Source organism: Chlorocebus sabaeus, chromosome 20 (assembly GCF_047675955.1).
Source record: "Chlorocebus sabaeus isolate Y175 chromosome 20, mChlSab1.0.hap1, whole genome shotgun sequence".
NCBI lineage: Eukaryota > Metazoa > Chordata > Mammalia > Primates > Cercopithecidae > Chlorocebus > Chlorocebus sabaeus.
In genome coordinates this window covers 113,050,719-113,068,704 of record NC_132923.1, presented here as the reverse complement: position 1 = coordinate 113,068,704, position 17,986 = coordinate 113,050,719, and the positions used below count along the sequence as shown (strand labels likewise).

Here is a 17,986-nt window from a genome sequence, read left to right as displayed (position 1 = left end):
TTTCTTGATGTTAATCAAAGATGATTAGTATTGATTTACAGTATTTGTATTATAAACTGATTGATTTCTTCTGCTGACTTTGTTTGATTAGTTACGGGATAGTCTGGCACAGCAAAACTGCAGAATAACATGTTAATCTATGGAACCCTTGTGCATTGCTGACGGGATGTAAAATGGTGCAGTCACCATGGAAAATTGTTTGGCAGTTCCTCAATAAGTTAAACATTGAATTACTGCATGATGCAGCAATTCCACTCCTGGGTATGTGCTCAAAAGAATTGAAAACAGGTATTTGAACAAAAACTTGTACACAAATGTTTATAACAGCACTATTCACAATAGCCAAAAGTTGGAAACAAGCCAAATGTCCATCAACTGATGAATGGATAAATAAAATATGGTATATTAATACGAGGGATATTATTCAGCTATAAAAAGAAATGAAGTACTGTGATATGCTACACCATAGATGAACCTTGAAAACATGTTAAGTGAAAGCCAGACACAAATGGCCACATAATGTATGATTCCATTTATATGAAATATCCAGAATAGGGAAAATCCACAGAGACCATACGCAGATTAGTAGTTCTCAGGGGCTAAGGAGAGTAAACTGCTCAGTAGGTGGGAACTTTCCTTTTGGGGTGATGAAAAAGTCTGGAACTAGATAGTGGTGGTGATTGCACATCATTGTGAATGTACTAAATGTCACAGAACTGTGCACTTCAGAATAGTTAAAACAGTAAATTTTATCTTATGTGTATTTTACCACAATTTTAAAAGTAGGCTATACAAATAGGAAAAAAATTTGATCTCTTACTGAATGTCAAACATTTGCATTATTTCCTAGTTTTCCTTTTTTTTTTTTTTTTTTTTTTTGAGACAAGGTCTCACTCTGTCACCCAGGCTGGAGTGCAGTGGCACAGTCATGGTTCACTGCAGCCTCGATCTCCCCAGGCTCAGGTGATCCTCCTACCTCAGCCTCCCGTGTTGCTGGGACTATAGGAGTACACCACCACGCTTGGCTCATTTTCTTTTCTTTTTCTTTTTTTTTTAAATAGAGATGGGGTTTTGCCATGTTGTCCAGGTTGGTCTCAAACTCCTGGGCTCAAGCAATTTGCCTGCCTTAGCCTCCCAAAATGTTGGGATTACAGGCGTGAGCCATCACACCTGGCCCTATTTCCCATTTTTTAATGTTAAAACTAACTGATATGGTTTGGCTGTGCCCCACCTAAAATCTCATTTTGAATTGTAATCTCCATAATCTCCATATGTCAAGAGAGAGACCAGGTAGAGGTAATTGAATCATGGCCGGGGGCGGGGAGTAGGGGGGTTGGGGGGTGGTTTCACTTATGCTGTTCCATGATAACGAGTGCTCATGAAATCTGATGGTTTTATAAGGGGCTCTTCTCCCTTCACTCAACACTTTTCCCTCCTGCTGCCTTGTAAAGAAGGTTCCTTGCTTCCCCTTTGCCTTCCACCATGATTGTAAGTTTCCTGAGGCCTACCCAGCCATGCTGAACTGTGAGTTAATTAGACCTCTTTCCATTATAAATTACCCAGTCTCAGACAGTTCTTTATAGCAGTATGAAAATGAACGAATACACTAACCTTGAGATAACCATTGTTGTTCATCTCAGAAGTACAAAATTTTAAGGACAAATTCTGAATTGTTGAATGACTGAGTTAAAGAACATGAACAATTTTAAGAGCTTGATATACAAGATAAAAACAACCTTTGGAAAGGTTGCATTGGTTTCACTCTTATTACCCATTCACTACACACACAGTGAACATGTGTAGAGTTTATACTCTGTGCCAGGTATATATGGAAGACTAAGCCACAGTTCTCAGAGATTTGAAATTTAACTGGATGATATAGGCCTGTAAGTAGCCAGCAACAATAAGGTACAATAGATGTAAATTTCAAGTGACACTGGAAACCCAAAGGAAAGAGGACCTGATTTTCTCTCTCTTTTTTTTTTTTTCAAGATGGAGTCTCATTCTGTTGCCCAATCTGGAGTGCAGTGGCACTATCCTGGCTCACTGCAACCTCTGCCTCCTGGGTTCAGGCGATTCTTCTGCCTCACTCTCCTGAGTAGCTGGGACTGCAGGCATGCAACCACCATGCCTGGCTGATTTGTGTATTTTTGTAGAGACAAGATTTCACCATGTTGGCCAGGCTGGTCTTGAACTCCTGACCTCAAGTGATCTGCCTGCCTTGGTCTCTCAAAGCACTGGTATTACAGGCATGAGCCACGGCACCTGGCCCTGATTCACTCCTGTTTAAGAAGCGAGGTGATATCTGAGACCAAGGTGTTTTCTCAGCCTGTGTCAGCCACCCTCACCTATTCTGGATGTTACCTTAAAAAATAAGTTGCCATTTTTCATAGACTAAACCTTTACTTCTCAAAAACATGTTTATTTTATTTAATTTTATTTATTTTTTGAGACACAGTTTTGCTCTTGTCTCCTAGGCTGGAGTGCAGAGGCGTGATTGACTCACCACAACCTCTGCCTCCCAGGTTCAGGCGATTCTCCTGCCTCATCCTCCCAAGTAGCTGGGTTACAGGCATGCACCACCATGCCCAGCTAATTTTTGTATTTTTAGTAGAGACCGGGTTTCACCGTATTGGCCAGGCTGGTCTTGAACTCCTGACCTCAGGTGATCTGCCTGCCTTGGCCTCCTGAAGTGCTGAGATTACAGGTGTGAGCCACTGCATCTGGCCTTCATATTTATTTGATTGCTAGTGAAGATGAAGGTTTTTCTCATGTTTATTAACAACTTTTATTTCTTCTTTTGCTCATTTTCCATTGAGATGTAAATGCTTTTCTCAGAATTTTGAAGATTTCTATGGTAAGGGTGATTTCATTTCAGTTATTTTCACAGCAAATATATTCTGCTGACTTATGTTTGTTTTTAAGTCTTGTACAGGGTGGTTTTTAAAAAAGCTTTAATGAGGTATAATTTACACACTATAAAATATACCCACTGTGGCTGGGTGTGGCTGTGCACGCCTGTAATCCCAGTACTTTGGGACGCTGAGGTGAACACCTGAGTTCAGGAGTTCAAGACCAGCCTGGCCAACATGGTGAAACCCCGTCTCTACTAAAAATACAAAAATTACCTGGGTGTGGTGTGCCTGTAATGCCAGCTATTTGTGAGGCTGAGGCAGGAGAATCACTTGAACCGGGGAGGCAGTGTTGGGGTCTGTGTGTTTCCTAGACAAAGGAATGATCACACAAGACAACACAAGATGAGACAAACATGGCGGCCACGCCAAACGGCATGCTCTGGTTTATTTTATACAGTCGTTTGTGGAATGTTGCCAAGTCACAAGACACATGTTGTTTTTCTGACCTTTCCCTGACTTTCTGGTTTTTCAAGATGTTTACACATTAATCAGTCCCCAGGGTCTGCTGTTTGCAGCTGGCTCCTTTGTCCTTCCTGTTTGCAGGGAAGGAACGTCCTGCTTTGTTTGCAAGAGCAGGACTTATTGGGAACATCTCGTTTGCGAGCACCTAGTCCTCTACATTTCCCCTTTCTTTATTTACAAGTTTGAATTTCTTTCAAAACCATCATCACATGTTGAGCTTGCTCGGATTCGGTGTTTGCCCTTTGGCACTGTCTCCAACAGACTGTGAAAATGACAAAGGCAAGAACAACAATCAATACATTACTAGAAACAGAAGTCAGTAAAGTGTTTACAGGACTCATAGCGTTTAAAGATGTCAAGCTTTGTGCAATACCAGTCATCAAATCTGCTCTGGTCAGCAATGGTAACTGATTGTGAAATGTTTCAGAAATGTTTTGTGTTAATTCTTGTATTTCTTTTTTTTTTTTTTTTTTTTTTGAGACAGAGTCTGGCTCTGTCGTCCAGGCTGGAGTGCAGTGGCCAGATCTCAGCTCACTGCAAGCTCCGCCTCCCGGGTTTACGCCATTCTTCTGCCTCAGCCTCCCGAGTAGCTGGGACTACGGGCACCCGCCACCTCACCTGGCTAGTTTTTTGTATTTTTCAGTAGAGACGGGGTTTCACCATGTTAGCCAGGATGGTCTCAATCTCCTGACCTAGTGATTCGCCCGTCTCGGCCTCCCAAAGTGCTGGGATTACAGGCTTGAGCCACCGCGCCCGGCCAATTCTTGTATTTCTAAGGAAAGATTATTATGGCCAATTAAAAGTCTCTTTGTCTCAGTCCAATTATGTACAGGGCTGTTAAAAGGAACAGGAGTAATACAAAATTGGGTAGTATTCCAATCACATTTTAACAAAGCTTGAGTATTCAACACTGTTAGCTGATCTCCTAACCAAGAAACCACTTGCTCCAGATTATCCACTCATTCAGTCAGATGAGCATCTATGTCTCGTTGCTGCTGCCATAACAAATGTGATTGTTCATGCCATTGTTGTACAAATTCTGCATTTTGTATACTCTGGTGTAGAGCTAATCCAGCAACAGCGGCAGTGGAAGCAACTGCTACAAGTCCCACCACTGCTGTTACGACGATCTCAACTACTCTCCGGCTGCGGTGGACAAGATCTTGTATTACTTTATAAATTTGAGTGACCCCAGCAGATTCACTCCAGGAGTGTGTTAAGTTCACAGGTAGCCAGGTTTCTTTCCTGGCTTTCAAAATATATAAATCCGAATGAGACTCATTCCAATTATTATTCCACCAAGTATTATTTATACAACTTAAGAATGTACAATTGCCCATACAGTTAACTACCCCTGTATTATTATCCCATTTAAAGATTTCTGTTAACAACAAATAAGGTTTCTTTACACATGCAACAACATATCTAGAGCTATTTCAATGTAAAGATATATGAAAATGATTAGAAATGTTAGTAGTAAGATTCAAGGACTTGTTTCCCGTGAAAGTGAACATTGGTTTACCAGCAGCTAGCAACTTCCAAATATGACTTTGTATTTGTGAGGTGTTGGCCAAATGCAGCATAGGGGGTGACAAGCCACCATCATGCCAAATAATAGTTTCATTGCCATCCGCAGCAATGCTGTAATTACCCTTATGCCAGCGCAGGTTGACATGGCTGAATTTAGTTTGAAAATCTCCATGCGCACTCCAATCTGTAACAAGGTATTTACGACTTTTCCCTTTTACTTCTAACAACAATCACGGCCCACTACCTCTACATCTAGTCCACTCTAGTTGGGAAACACCTCCGGACACATTAGGGATAGGGCATAAAGATAATGTAGTTGGCAAAGTTTCATTAAGTAATGCAGTATGATTATACTTAAAACTTTGAGCAACAATAATCATAGTAAAGGCAGCAATGTGACTATGGTTATAGCGAACAGCCCAAGCCTCATAAGAAGGATGCAGACAATGTGGACTACTCCCAAGACATATAGGTAACCCTTCAACCCCAAATTGATATGAACTATTTACTATGCCAGTGCCTAATTCAGGAACTTGGTTCAAAAAAGGTGATGGCATCCAAGCAGTATCATTAGTAAATACTGGGACCTCTTTGTCTCCCCATGCGACACCTTGATATAAGGGTGGAAAAGGAATATAAGCCCAGTAGGTAAATTCTCCAGCCATTACCTGGCAATTCACTATAGCCAGCATAGCCAGAAATAAAGTCATTGGGGTTTTGGGCTGCCCAGCTTGCTGAACAACCCCTTCAGCTTTCTGAGTGAGCTTTTTCAGCTGACCCCATGTTGGGGGCTCCACACATCAAGTTCTGAAGGTGAATGTTCTCTGAGCACTCAGATTCAGCTCCTGAAATGCTGCTAGAAAGTCCCCTGATCAGCTCCTCTTCGCCATGGCACCGCTTTAGTCTTCTAGACGGGAACCACTCGTCTCCAGCACCTGTACGGACAAGAGCATAGCCTCGGCCCCATTGTAAAACTTTTCCTTTTAAATATTTCCCTTGTAATGAAGGATAATACACCCACAGATTACTGTTTTGCAGCTTTTCTGAAGGCTGTTGAAAATGTTTCACTGCTGCCGACTGCTGTAATTGGCGCCAATGGTTGAGAAAATTTAAAGTAAAAAGGGCTTTCAGAATTTGATGTTTTGGGGAATCTCGCCCGTTTCCCCCTGTTTGTTTTGAAAGTTGTAATTTTAAAGTAGCATTGGCTCTTTCAATAATTGCTTGGCCTTGACTGTTAAATGGAATACGGGTGGAATGGTGAGTATGATATAAAGAAAGGAAGGCAGCCAATTTACGAGAGCGATAAGCAGGGGCATTATCAGTTTTTAATTCAGCAGGAACTCCCATAACCACAAAGCAAGTAAGTAAATGAGTGATAACAGAGTCAGCCTTTTCAGAGGGTAATGGTGTAGCCCATTGGAAATGTGACCAGGTATCAATTGTATGATGAACATATTTTAGACAACCAAAAGAAGAGACATAAGTGACATCCATTTGCTAAATGTGATTTTGTTGAGTGCCTCGAGGATTAGTACCTGGACTTAGAAAAGGTGCAATAATAGGAGCACAAGATGGACAGGCCCTGACAATAGCTCGGGCTTGTCGGCGTGTTATAGAAAATTGCCGTTGTAATCCTAAACTATTTTTTTTTTTTTTTTTTTTTTTTTTTTTGAGACGGAGTCTTGCTGTATCGCCCAGGCTGGAGTGCAGTGGCCGGATCTCAGCTCACTGCAAGCTCCGCCTCCCGGGTTTTTACGCCATTCTCCTGCCTCAGCCTCCCGAGTAGCCGGGACTACAGGTGCCCGCCACCTCGCCCAGCTAGTTTTTTGTATTTTTTAGTAGAGACGGGGTTTCACCGTGTTAGCCAGGATGGTCTCGAACTCCTGACCTCGTGATCCGCCCGTCTCGGCCTCCCAAAGTGCTGGGATTACAGGCTTGAGCCACCGCGCCCGGCCGTAATCCTAAACTATTAGTATGATGCAATTGGTGCTCATCCTGAGCACGTTGGACACTGCCGATAAGTAAGGAATCAATTTGACTATTGCCAAAAGTCAAAGGTCCTGGCAAAGTAGAGTGAGAATGAATATGAGTGACAAAAAGGGGGGCAGTGCAAGAAGTAAGAGCTATAAATAATAAAGAAAATAATTTTTGTAAAGGAGTTTGAGGGAATAATGGCAATGAAGTTTGTGAAATATATTGAGTCACATAAACAGCATATTGGGAATCACTAACAATGTTATAAGGGGTTTGAGGCCAGTCTTGAAGTACCGTAAGAATGGCAAAAAGTTCTCCCTGTTGTACTGATTCAAATGGATAGTGAGAAATTTTAGAGTTATCCTGTGTCCAATATCCAGCTTTTCTGTTACTAGATGCGTCAGTGAAAAAGGTGGGACCCTTAACTGGGGTGTAAGAGATGGGATTATATGGCAGTAAAGGATATTGTTGTAGAAAAGCAAATAATTTATTACTAGGATAGTGCTGAGAAAAAGAACCAGTGTACTCAGCGCAGGACTTGCCAACCTTCATGAGTCTCTAGTAGAGATTCAATTTGTTGTTTAGACAATCGGGTAATAATTTTTATAGGGTCAACACCAAGCAACTGACGAGCTCGATGTCATCCTTTAATAATCAATTCAGCTAATTTATCAATGTATGGGTGAATTTTTTTAATGGCTTTATAAGCCAAAAATAGCCACTCCAGAATGTTATTATCTTGATGTAAAATGGCCGTTGGTGAGTGAGGAGTATGAAAAAGACATAAAGAGGGTGGAAGATTGGGTGCAATATAATTAAGCTGAGCTTCACTGATTCTATTTTCTACAAATGACAACTCTTCTTCTGCTGCAGGGATAGTTGACGGGAACTATTTAAATCTGAATCCCCTTCTAAAGTAGCAAATAAATGTTGCAATTTGTAAGTAGGTATGCCTAAGATGGGGCAAAGCCAATTCATGTCTCCTAGCAATTTTTGAAAATCATTGATAGTTAAAAGTTGATCTCTTCAAATTTGAACCTTCTGAGGCCGAATCTGCTTTTCTGCTGGAAGGTATCCCAAATATTGAATAGGAAATTGAGTTTGTATTTTCTCCGGAGAAATTTGTAAATTATATTGAGTTAATTGCTGTTGCAAAGCTTGAAAAACTTGACTTTGCAGGACTTCATCAGGAGTTGCTAATAGAATATCATCCATATAATGGTATATCAATACAGTAGGGAATTGACATCTAACAGGATTTAAGGCCCTATGAACAAATTCTTGACAAAGAGTAGGACTATTAAGCATACCTTGAGGGAGAACTTTCCATTGGTATCTTTGAGTAGGCTGTCTATTATTATATTCGGGAACAGTAAAGGCAAATTTTTCACAATCTTGGGGTTTTAATGGAATAGTAAAAAAAAAAATCTTTAAGATCTATGACCATTAATTTCCAATTTTGTGGGATAAGGGCTGGATTAGGAAAACCAGGTTGTAAAGTCCCCATAGGTTGAATACAAGCATTAATAGCTCTAAGATCAGTTAATAAGCGCCATTTTCCACTTTTCTTTTTAATGACAAACACAGGGGAATTCCATGCAGAAGTACTTGGTTCAATATGCCCCTCGGCCAATTGCTCCTTAACTAAATCTTTTAAAGCCTCAAGTTTTTCTTTAGACAACTGCCACTGTTCCACTCATACAGGAGTTTCAGTTTTCCACTTCAATTGTAAAGCTTGAGGCTTGTGGACAGTGGCTATGAGTTTAAAGGATTGTAGCCCATCTTGAACATCATATTTTTCGCAGCTGAAGAAATATGAGGAATGCTTAGAAAGGCACCAAATTGTTGTAAAAGATCATGGCCCCAAAGGTTAATGTTAATGGGAACTATATAAAATAATACTTTTCCCTGTTGTCCTTCAGGTCCTATGCAGCTCAGGGGCTCAGCACTTTGGTAGACTACAGAAGCAGTACCTAGGCCAGATAAATTGACCGATTCTTGTTTCTTTCTCCAATGAGCAGGCCATTGAGCCAAGCAAATAATTGATACATCTGCCCCTGTATCAACTAATCCCTCAAAAAGTATCCCATTAATTTGCAATGAACATAAAGGTTTTTGATCAAAAACTAAAGTTTCCCAGAAAACAGTTTTCCCAGTACTACTGAAACCTCCTTGACGAGACACGTGTCTAGACAGAAAGGGAAAAAAAGACAATAAAAGCAATTGTGCAATACGTTCCCCTGCCTCTAGGTGCATAAATTGTGAGGCTTGTACCATAATATGGATTTCATCAGTAAAGTCAGGGTCAATAATTCCTGGGATCACTATTAGCCCTCTCAGAGCACTGCTACTTCGACCTAATAGTAGTCCTACATGCCCATCAGGCAAAGGGCCACATACTCCAGTAGCTAATTTATATATACCTCCATCGGGAGACAAAGTATAAGGTTGGGTAATGGCCAAATCAGCAGCAGCGCTTTGCCTAGTAGCAGCATAGAGCTGAGAAACAGGTATAAGATGCGAAACCTTTAAGGATGGCTCGAGGGTGTTCTCTGATGCTGTAGACCATGGCTTACTGGATATTGTTACAGACTTGTATTGTAATTGTTGGGGCCCCAAGCCTGTGGGCCCCGATTTCCGTTTCCCGGGAGAGGTAATAATGAATTGCCATGTTTATCAGTTTTTGAACGGCATTCGTTTGTCCAATGGCGACCTTTACCGCACCATTTACAGTCCCCAGAAGGTAGCCTTTTGTCTTTTGAAGCAGAAACGCCCAATTTTTTCCAACACTCTTTTTTAAAATGGCCGGGTTTCCCACATTGAAAACATATACCTTGTTTAGAATTACTCTGTAAGGCTTTGGAAATTGCACCAGCAAACAGTTGAGCATTATAAATAGCCCCTCCAACACCAGCACAAGCTCTAATGTATTCATCTAAATTAGCTCCACTGGCTTTTAAAGGTCTCAGTAATTTTTGACATTCAGGGTTAGCATTTTCAAAGGACAACGTCTGCAACAAGATTTTAGAGGCAGGGCCAATGCCTACAGTTTTTAATACAGCATCTTGAAGATGTGCCACAAAGTTGGGGTATGGTTCATTTGCCCCATGTAAGATCTTTACAAAGGATAAAGAAATTTTACCCACTATTTCTACCTTGTTCCAAGCTCTTAAAAATAAAGTCTTAATTTGTGTAAGGGCTGTATCATCTAAGCCAGCTTGAGCATCAAGCGTGGCATATTGCCCCATTCCAGTGAGTTGTTCTTCAGTGGGTCCCGGGGGGTTACGTGTAGCATTTTTTCTAGCCTGCACATGTGCCTCTTCCATCCACCAGCTTCGCAGCTGTAACCATTGAGAACGATCAAGAACAGCCTTTCCCAAAGTTTCCCAATCAATAGGAATCATTAAGTTTTCTGATGAGAAGGAATCGAGAAGACTAAGAACAAATGGGGACTGGGGCCCATGATTAGAAATGGCAGTTTTCATTTCTTTTAAAAACTTAAATTGTAATGCTGCAAAATGAACGTTATTACTACCATTTGGAAATTGAGCGTTAGGGGCAAAAGGGACTCGTGTAATTGGAAACAAATCTAACTCTTCAAAATCTCCTTTAACTTTATCACCCTCTTCTTCCCCTATGGGAGGGAAGGGTATAGAAAAAACCCTTCCAAATAAAGGCAAAGGAGCCGGGGGTGGTGGTAAAGGAAAATCCTCCTCCAGTGGAGCAGATGGAAGGGTGGCAGGGAAAGCCTGTAGTGGCAATTTAGGAGAAACAGGAGCAGTGACACCTTGCAATTTTAGCAATTGTTGTAACATATCCAGAATACTCTGCATGTCAGAATTTCCTTCGGAAGGAGACCGTGAGAGAAGCACTGGCTCTTCCTCTAACTCCCTATCTTCAGCAACTGGAGCATAAATAGGCTCCTCTCCAAGGGCAGCGCCTTCTGTTTTTTTATTTGCTGCACCCTCCGCGGCAATATCGCCGCATTCAGAGTCAGTTTTGAGTAACTCTAAAGCTTGTGTAATTGAGCTGCATAAAGTCCACAAAGTTAAAGGCATAGTTTGCCCGTGCTGATGTGCCTGTCGCAGGACCTTAACCACTTGTAACCATTCTTTTCGATTTAGCTGTATTTTAGTCTGATATTGAAACCAGTAACAATGCTGCTCAACATGGGCAGACAATCGTTTCAAAGTTTTTTCTTTTACTTCCACTCCTATAGACAATAACAATCCTTGGAGCAACCGCAAATACTCAGAGGCCAAAGAGGTGGAATTCCCCATAATTTTCCCATGGGTCACCCTTCTTTATTTACTTACCGGGGTTGTTTCCCCTCCAGTTCCTTGCTTTCATGAAGCCACAGACCCTGCTCGCTGCGCCAGATGTTGGGGTCTGCGTGTTTCCTAGACAAAGGAATGAACACACAAGACAACACAAGACAAGACAAACATGGCGGCCGCGCCGAATGGCAGGGTCTGATTTATTTTATACAGTCGTTTGTGGAATGTTGCCAAGTCACAAGACACATGTTGTTCTGACCTTTCCCTGACTTTCTGGTTTTTCAAGATGTTTACACATTAACCAATCCCCAGGGTCTGCTGTTTGCAGCTGGCTCCTTTGTCCTTCCTGTTTGCAGGGAAGGAACGTCCTGCTTTGTTTGCAAGAGCAGGACTTATCGGAAACATCTCGTTTGCGAGCATGTAGTCCTCTACAAGGCGGAGGTTACAATGAGCCGAGATTGTGCCATTGCACTCCAGCCTGGGCAACAAGAGTGACACTTTGTCCCCCCAAAAAAAAAGTATATATTATATATATGTATATACACACACACGCACACACACATATATACACCCATTGTAAGTGTACAATTCAATGATTTTTAGTAAAACATATAGAGTTTGTATAGATAGACATATCCAAGTCATATAAATATGTAATAAAGTTGTAGAATTGTGCAGGGTATTTTAAAAATATATATCTTTCATTGTATATAGTCATAGTTAATTTTTATTTCTTTTTAAATTCAAAGTAGTTTAGAGATTAAACACATCAGTAAACAAATTTATTAACATTATGTTTAGAACCATGTTCTATATCAATCATTATTTATTTTCAAATCTGGAACAGTGCAAGGAGCCATACAGTTATGGGGGGAAAAAAAATGACGCTTTTTTTTTTTTTTTTTCACGTGGAGAGACTTCAGGCATGGAAAGCAAAGAGGCAGAGATTTAACTGTTTAATTTCACTGCTGTTCTTGTAATCCGGTGACTTGCTTAATACACAGCCTGCAGGCAGGAGAATCAGGTGACTGGGAGCCCTGGGTGAGAAGGTGAAGTTGTTACCCAATCCTGATTTAGGGCAAGGTGATCTCTGTTTTAGGACTGTCTTAGGTATTTTTTTTTCTTCTTCTGGGTCAGAGTCTCACTCTGTCATCCAGGCTTAAGTGCAGTGGCGCAATCTCGGCTCACTGCAACCTCTGCCTCCCGTGTTTTTATCCTGCTTCAGCCTCCCAAGTAGCTGGGATTACAGGCATGTACCACCACACCTGACTAATTTTTGTATTTTTAGTAGAGACAGGGTTTCACCATGCTGGCCAGGCTGGTCTCGAAATCCTGACCTCAGGTGATTCACCCACCTCAGCCTCCCAAAGTACTGGGATTACTAACAGGCGTGAGCCACTGCCCCGTGCCAGGACTGTTCTAGGTTTTGACTTTCCTCCCTCTCTGGATTCTGTACACAGTGTTTCACTTTAGAGCATCTTTTTCTGTCTTTTTTCTTTATTTAAGTCTGACTCTTTCTTCCTCTTTGCTCAGTGATAACTATTGAGAAGAAATGGCTTCTTTATTAATCACTTCGAATGGGCATTTCAGCTTAGGTCCTTGCCTTGAGGATCAAAATATTATCATCTTCACTCGTACTCCTTACAAACATATCACCCTCTCTCACATGGTGAAAGAGAGCAAGAGAGATGCCAGGCTTTTTTCAAAAGCCAGACCTTGTGTGAACTACCAGAGCAAGAACTCACTCTACCATGGGGATGGCACCATGCCATTCATAAGGGATCTGCCCCTAAGACCCAAACACCTCCCACCAGGCCCACCTCCAACATTGGAGGCCACATTTCAACATGAGATTTGGAGGAGACACACGTCCAAACTACATCATCATCCAAAGATAAGGATAGTAATTTATGCCTAATAGGATTTCATAAGGAACAAATGTAGTAATACGTGTTAAGCATCTTGCACATGGTAAGTGATCAATACGTATTTACAAATGTCAATAAATATTAACATTATTATTATTCTCATTCAATGTACATGATTAGGAGTTAGTTTAAGGGAAAAGACCACCCCTCATATTGTCTTATGCCCAATTTCTGCCTCCAAAGAAAGAAAAAGTAAAAACTAAAAGGCAGGAATGAAATCCACAAGCAGACAGCCCGGCACCACACCCTGGGCCTGGCAGTTAAAGATTGACCCCTGACCTAATTGGTTATGTTATCTATAGATTATAGACATTGTATAGAAAAGCACTGTGAAAATCCCTATCCTGTTTTGTTTTGATCTAATTACCAGTGCATGCAGCCCCCAGTCACGTACCCCCTGCTTGCTCATGACCCTCTCACGCATACCCGCTTAGAGTTGTGAGCCCTTAAAAAGGACAGGGATTGCTCACTGGAAGAACTCGGCTCTTGAGACAGGAGTCTTGCCAATGCCCCCGGCCGAATAAACCCCAAATAAATCCCTTCCTTCTTTAACTCAGTGTCTGAGGAGTTTTGTGTGCGGCTCATCCTGCTACAAGTTAATAAGAGAATACTTTGGTCAGTCAGTACTACATATTAATATATTTCAGCTCTGCCAGCAGGAACCAAGGTCAGGAAATAATGAATATTAAGAAGATAAAAGAGGCTGGGTGTGGTAGCTCATGCCTGTAATCCCAGCACTTTGGGAGGTGGAGGTGGGCAGATCGCTTGAGGCAAGGAGTTCAAGACCAGCCTGAGCAACTTGGTGAAACCTCATCTCTACAAAAAATACAAAAAATTTAAATTAGTTGGACATGGTGGCACATGCCTGTAGTCCCATGTACTTAGGGGACTGAGGTGGGAAGATCTCTTGAGCCTGGATGGTTGAGGCTGTAGTGAGCCATGGCTCACACCACTGCACTCCAGCCTGGGTGATAGAGTGAGACCCTGTCTCAAAAAAAAAAAAAAAAAAAAAAAAAGGATAATTAAAAAGTAAAACCTTAACTATTTGCAAAATTGAAGAGCATAATCAGGGCTGTTATATATGGATATTCGGGTTGTACACTGCCCAACACAGGAATGTAGTTTACATAGACTGTAATATGAATGATGCTCTCTGGATTTGTTCAGTGCACAACTCTTAACAGTTATACATAGTAGCCTCCAAGATATTAGATAATAATGGTCTTCAATGAATAATTGGATGTCTTTTAATAAGGAAAGCAGAAAGCAATTAAAGATGTTTTTGGATTTCGTGATTGGAAGCGTCCTGGGAGATGATCTAGTTCAATCCCCTCCTCATATTTCAGATAACAAAAGTAAGACCGGGGGAGGGAAAAATACAAGGTTCATCCAGGGCAGAACTGGGACAAGAACTATGTCTCTAGGCTCTTTGCTAATTGCCCTTTGTGTTTATGCACAATTTCATTGTTGGTAGGAATTAGCATTCCAAATCACATCTTAAAACCCCTAGAGAGAAGGAAGACTTGCAACGGCTTTGCATCTTCTAGCCTTTGTCAGGAACAAACCCAGGATGGCTAAGCAGGAATGTGATGAGTTCTGGGTCTTTGCTCTTCAGTGTCCTGCACGTCTTCTCAGCGTGAACAATTCCTGTTGAGCATTGCCCCTTTGAAAGCTTTTTGTTTGCCTCTGTCTTCGACTTGATGTTAGCTGGCAAGCGATGTGGTTTGCTAATAACCTCAACCAGGTTGCTAGCTTGGTAGTAATCTGAGAACAGTGTCTCTGGAGACCAGCTGAACTCTTTTGAAGTTTGCTGTGGTGAATTGATGTACTGCTTCAGATTTTAATTCAGAATCAAACAGAGCCTGAGTAGGGACGATGGGAGGCTACGCTATGGGAAGCTGATGTTGGGCATTAAGTACCTTGGGTTTTAAATTAATAGCCAGCTATTCATTGCCTTTTCCCTATCCTCCACAGTCAGGTATTTGTCAGTAAGTGGATACGTGGGAGGCATTGTGCCACTAGGTGCTGTGGGAAAGCCAGGAAGAATCAAACCCTAGGGGGTGCCTTTGGAAGAGAGCTGTGTGCAGATTTTGAACTTGAGTCATACCTTGAAAAATTGGTACATTTGGAGCAGAAGAGGTAGAAAAGAAAAGGAGAATGGGGAAAGAATTTTGGGTGGGAGTAATGACAAGCTTGAAAGCTTATAGGGAGAACTATACAAGGTGTGTTTGGGAAATGAAATACAGATCAATCTAATCAGTAGTGAGAAGTTATGAAAGGAAGATTGAGCTTTGTGCGGTGGCAATATCGTAGCCAATGAGGTTTATCTGAGGTACGATTGTTGCTAATTGGGGAAGAAAAAAAAAAAGACTTTGGTCTAGCCTGATAGGTCCTTAAACCCCAAATGTGGGAGACTTGATTTATTTAAGATGGGATCTCACTCTGTCGCTGAGACTGGAGTGCAGTGGTGCAGTCATAGTTCGCTGTAGCCTTGAAGTTCTGGGTTCAAGTGATCCTTCTGCTTCAGCCTCCTGAGAAGCTGGAACCACAGGTGTGCGCCACTATGCCCAGCTAATTTTAAAAGAATTCACTATGTTGCCCAGGCTGCTCTTGAATTCCTGGGCTCAAGCAGTCCTTTCACCGTGGTCTCCCAAAATGCTGGGATTACAGGCATGAGCCACTGCACCCAGATGGATTTTGACTGTATATAATCTGAAGATAAATAGGGAGCTCCAAAAGGTTTATGGACAACAACACTATGGGACGAGGAAGTGTTGGTGACTAACTTCAACTTAGTCTTTGAGTTTTTGAATATCCAGATGGGATTGTGATTGGGCTAAAAGATGATTTAGCATCACCCAGAGACAAATTTAGAGATGGATTAAATTGAATTAAATTAAATTTATTTATTTATTTATTTTGAGATAGAGTCTCACTCTGTCACCCAGGCTGGAGTGCAGTGGCACCATCTCAGCTCACTGCAACCTCTGCCTGCCGGGTTCAAGCGATTCTCCTTTTTCAGCCTCCCGAGTAGCCAGGATTACAGGTGCCCGCCACCACACTTGGCTATTTTTTTTTTTTTTTTTGGTATTTTTAATAGAGGCAGGGTTTCACCATGTTGGCCAGGATGGTCTCGAACTCCTGACCTCAGATGATCCACCCGCCTTAGCCTTCCAAAGTGTTGGAATTACAGGCGTGAGCCACTGTGCCCAACCAGAGGTGGATTTTATATCTCACGTTTTTGAGGAAGAGAATGGGTCTTTGTGGGAGAGATAATTTGCATACTCAAGGAGAAGAGCATGAAGCAGTTTTAATTGTTGTATGAATGTTAAATATAGGCTGGGAGCGGTAACTCATGCCTGTAATCCTGGTACTTTAGGAGGCTGAGGCAGGCAGATCCCTTGAGCTAGGAAGTTCAAGACTAGCCTGAGCAACATAGTGAGTGACCTGTAGTCTCAGCTACTCAGGAGACTGAGGTAGGAGGATTGCCTGAGCCCAAGAAGTCAAGCCTTCAGTGACCCGTGATTGTGCCACTGCCATGCACTCTAGCCTGGGCAACAGAGTGAGACTCTACCTGAAAAAATAAAGAAAAAGAAAAAGTTAAATGTAAGTAGAGTGACAAAATATGCTGGATAACCAATAGCTTGTGCTGTTGCTCTCACCTGCCCTTCTGCACTCTGGTAGACATTTCAGAGAGTGACAAACTGTATTTTCTAGGCTTCCTTGCTAACTGGCTTCTGTTTATGTTCTCATGATGAAACTCATTGGTGTGATACTGGAGGAGAGAAGGAGCAATTGACTCTCTTCCTGCTTTTGGATTCTGGTGGCATCTTGGCCAGCAGAAGTAACTGATGGTGATGGCGCTGGCTCCAGTGAAAATGGTAGTAATGCAGTGGCTCACACCTGTAATCCCAGCACTTTGGGAGCCTGAGGCGAGTGAATCACCTGAGGTCAGGAGTTTGAGACCAGCGTGGCCAACATGGTAAAACCCCGTCGCTACTAAAAATACAAAAATTTGCCAGGCATGGTGGCGCATGCCTGTAATGCCAGCTACTAGGGGGGCTGAGGCAGGATTGCTTGAACCTGGGAGGCGGAGGTTGCAGTGAGCCGAGATCATGCCACTGCACCCCAGCCTGGGCAACAGAGCGAGACTCCGTCTTGAAAGAAAGAAAGAGAGAGAGAGAGAGAGAGGGAGGGAGGGAGGGAGAGACAGAGAGAGAGAGAGACAGAAAGAAAGAAAGAGAAAGAAAGGAAAAGAAAGAAAGAAGAAAGAAAGAGAAAGAAAGAGAGAGAGAAAGAAAATGGTAGTAATGGATCTGGGAGGTGACTGCAGGGACAGGAGCAATGACTTAGAAGTACAGACTCTTGGGTTCCTGTTTAGACAACTGGGATCCCACAGCCAACAGAATCCTTACAGACAGAATCCTCAGAGATCCTGTCTCTGAGTTTTAGGTAAGGTTTTTGTTCCTCTGTCCCAAGGTGGCAATGGTTTCCTGAAGTTACTGATCTTTGAGTAATTTCATCTCCCCTCTTTTGATACTCCTTCCTTTTTAAAATTCTTGTAGCCAGTTTCATTATTAATTTATTCTATTTGAAATACCTAGAGTGATTTTCTTGATTAGATCCTGATTGATACAGTACCTAGTCATCTTCTTTTTTCTTTTCTTTTTTTTTTGAGACGGAGTTTCACCCTTGTTGTCCAGGCTGGAGTGCAGTGGCACGATCTCGGCTCACTGCAACCTCCGTCTCCTGAGTTCAAGCGATTCTCCTGCCTCAGACTCCCGAGTAGCTGGGATTACAGGCATGAGCCACCACGCCCGCCTAATTTTGTATTTTTAGTAGAGATGGAGTTTCTCCTTGTTGGTCAGGCTGGTCTCGAACTCATCCTCAGGTGATCTGC

The 17,986-nt window shown here is 42.0% G+C and overlaps 1 long non-coding RNA gene and 1 pseudogene across 1 annotated transcript; one reads left to right on the top strand and one right to left on the bottom strand.

The window, feature by feature from the left end:
• Window positions 1-3,269: 3,269 nt before the first annotated feature.
• Window positions 3,270-11,338, bottom strand: LOC119626611 (uncharacterized). The gene is made up of 2 exons (XR_012089755.1): window positions 11,198-11,338; window positions 3,270-5,842 (listed from the first exon to the last, which is right to left on the bottom strand). It is a non-coding gene; the product is annotated as an uncharacterized lncRNA (long non-coding RNA).
• A 4,035-nt stretch (window positions 11,339-15,373) lies between these two features.
• On the top strand, window positions 15,374-15,497 carry LOC119626541 (U4 spliceosomal RNA; annotated as a pseudogene).
• Window positions 15,498-17,986: the final 2,489 nt, after the last annotated feature.